Source organism: Curcuma longa, chromosome 12 (genome assembly GCF_044706935.1).
Source record: "Curcuma longa cultivar G26 ecotype Majalengka, Jawa Barat chromosome 12, ITB_CL_G26_1.1, whole genome shotgun sequence".
Lineage (NCBI taxonomy): Eukaryota > Viridiplantae > Streptophyta > Magnoliopsida > Zingiberales > Zingiberaceae > Curcuma > Curcuma longa.
This window is the reverse complement of record NC_133872.1, coordinates 4,495,361-4,498,755: the sequence shown is the minus strand read 5'-3', so window position 1 is coordinate 4,498,755 and position 3,395 is coordinate 4,495,361. Positions and strand designations below refer to the sequence as shown.

The 3,395-nt window shown below is 41.2% G+C and overlaps 1 pseudogene; it reads left to right on the top strand.

Annotated features, from left to right (window-relative positions):
• The first annotated feature begins 1,140 nt into the window (after positions 1–1,140).
• On the top strand, positions 1,141–3,169 carry LOC141843500 (uncharacterized; annotated as a pseudogene).
• Positions 3,170–3,395: the final 226 nt, after the last annotated feature.

Below are 3,395 nucleotides of genomic sequence, written 5' to 3'. Positions count from 1 at the left end.
CGCATTCCACCAAGATTTCCTCCTTCTCCAGAGTCCGATCATGAGTCACCGTCGATCGATTCCAGCCGTCGCCATCTCCATCACTCCTTCGCCAACGTCACTATCGCCAAGCCACATCAACTTCTACCAAAGTTGTAGGAGTTGCAAGGGCATTCCTTACACTTCCTACAGATGTATTTACATCTTCCTCCGACTTTGATTTCATCCCGTCTCATACGCTGTGTCGATCGCAACGCTGTCGGCTATTCTACCTCAATCCGAACTCAATTGAGCTTGGGGTTGCCCTAGCTCATATTGTACGAATTCCTAATTATCAATCTCGCTACCCATTCAATTTGTGATTAGATTTTGTAAAGATTTTTGTGTTCAAATCAATTTTAGTTAGTTATTATTCATCCGAAAGGTTACTGGTTGGTTTGATTGTCAGTGTCACAAGTCAACTAAGGTTCAAGTGTTGTGTTTCTTTTGTTAGTACAGTTCAATGATTTTCTAATAGATCTATTATTTTTCTCTTAGTTCACATGGTATTAGATTAATTTCAATTGTTTACTTTTAGAAACAAAACCCCCAATTAATCCCGTTTTATCTAGCGATTACAAATTATTCACAATATTTCTTGAGAGACGATCCGGATCGTACACTATACTACATTAGTGTAGGAGAGGTTTGGTAAAATAATTCACTTATGGTACAACACACAAGTAATATCAAATTTGACGTAGTTGCTAGGGAACTTATTGTGGTGATTTGTGATTTCTAGATTTTTCATTTTCTATATTTTTCATTATGCCTATTGATTGTGGTTGTGTAGTGTACATTGCATGACCAGGTCTTTGAGGGCGACTTACTTGAGTTTGACCCAAAGATTGAGAGGGCACTCCACGCTCTACAGAGAGCTCAGAGGGGTGTGACTAGTCGTTCTACTTATAGATCTTCAGATTTGGTTAGCAATATGACATATAACAAGACCCTCAAGCAACACTGGATGAGACATACCAGCCTCGCTGTATTTAGTATCCTGAGTTGAAGGTGGATTTCGAGTTGAGATCCGAGATTATCCATTTACTTCCAAAGTTTTATGGACTAGCTGGCAATGATCCAAACAGGCATTTGAAAAAATTTCATGTAATATGCTCAACAATGAAGCCACAGGGTATATCAAAGGAGGATATTAAACTCAGAGCATTCTCATTTTCATTGGCAGATGTAATGAAGGATTGGCTCTACTATTTACCATCAGGTGAGAAGGGTTTTCTTGGAGAAATTCTTTCCTACATCTTGGACCGCAGCAATCCAGAAGAGTATCTGTGGTGTGCAGCAAGTTACAAGAGAGACTTTGTATGAGTATTGGGAGCACTTCAAAAGGCTTTGTGCTAGTTGGACCGAGCACTAAATTAGTGATTAGTTACTGATTCAATACTTCTATGAGAGATTACTTCCAATGGACAGGAGTATGGTTGATGCAGCTAGTGGAAGGGTCCTAGTGAACAAAACACTTGCTTAGGCTAGGGAGCTTATTAAGGTCATGGCAGCGAATTATCAGCAATTTGGGACTAGATCGATGGCTACTAGAGGCGTCCATGAGATTCAGGCGCAAGCCCTAGGCAACCAAGGATGGAGAATAGACTGGATGATATAGCATCTCTTCTCAAATAGATGGCACTCAATCAGTCTCAGTAGCCTATTACACAAACAGTTCAGGTAGTGCGGACTTGTGGGATCTATGCTAGTTCAGCACATCCTATCGATGCTTGCCCTTCCATGCAAGTTGACGATGCATTGCCTTTGTGGATCAGGTGGCGGTAGCTAATGCGTACTCGACTAGACCTCAACAGCAACATACTAGGTACGATCCCATGTCAGTGACCTACCATCCGAGGTGAAGAGATCATCCAAATCTGAGGTATGGGAATACATCACATCAGGTGTATCAGCCACCATCGACATCCCAGAGCCACCAAGATTCCAAAACAATGCAATTCCAAACAAACTACTGCAATTCCAACAACCTAACCCAGCTCCTAGCTGTAGTCAATCAAATTCGTCAATGCAAGAACTTAGGGAGTGGATGCAACAGTATCAGCAGAGGAATGATGCGATGATGCAGAGCTTGGCGAAGCAAATGAGTCAGATGGCATCCATCCTTGGACATTGACAGTCACAGGAGTCAAGTCAATTACTGTCTCAGACGATTCCGACCCCTAAGGGGAATGTTAGTGCTATTATACTTCGGAGCTGTGATTCATTTCAGATCCTTCACCTCCAATTTCAGTGTCAGTTCAAGAGTCAGGTTATGTGGATCAGGATTCAGAGGTATATCCACAACTTAGAGCGGAGACATCAATACCTTTACCTTTTCCACAAAGGCCAGTGTAGCCGAGAAGGAATTCTGATATAGAGAAGGCTAAGTTCAAGAATTAGTTGATGCGTTCAATAAAGTGGAGGTGAACATACCCTTATTGAGAATCATTAAACATGTTCCAAAATATGCTAAGTTCCTGAAAGATCTTTGTGCGCACAAAAGGAAGCTAAAAGAGAATGAGTTGGTTAGCATGGGTAATGTATCTTCACTCATTCAGACGATGCGTCAGAAGTGGAGTGATCTAAGAGTTTTCACCATTCCTTGTATTATTGGAGATAGCATGTTTGAGGATGTCATGCTAGACTTGGGAGATTCTAGTAATGTTATGCCTAAATATATATTATAGTCATTTGGTATTGGACCTTTACAGGCGACGGGAGTAGTAATTCAATTGGCTAACAGGAGTTTTGCATGATCGGCAGGAGTTATTGAGGATGTCTTGGTCAAGGTGAAGGAGTTGATCTTTCCAGCGAACTTCTATATCCTGGACGTGGAGGGGACTTCTTTGAGCCAGACACTGCTTATACTTGGGAGTTTGGGAGGTCGTTCCTTAAGACGGCCAGAACAAAGATTGATGTTCATGCAAGGACCCTTTCGATGGAATTCAGAGACACGGTAGTGCAATTTAGTATACTTAATGCAATAAGGTATCTTGTGGAGGATCACTCTTTACTTAGTATCGATGTATCAGAGAAGTTGGATTATGAGACTTGTGATGACTTATTATCAGATTTTGCCACAGTATTTGGTTCTTTTGAGGATGATTCTGATCTAGATGACATCAATGCAATGACAGTAGGTGAGTGAACACCGGTTTGTACAGCGGAAGCAGGTCATAAAAAATTGCTTCCTTAAGTTTTGCAACCACCACGGTTGGAGATGAAAATTCTTCCTGATCATTTAAAATGTATTTGGGAGAGGACCAGAAACTTCCAGTTATTATTGTCCAGAACCTCGATCATGATCAAGAGAAGAGACAACTTGGTCTTCTGAGGCAATACCAGAGAGCTATCGGGTGGACTATTGCTAATAT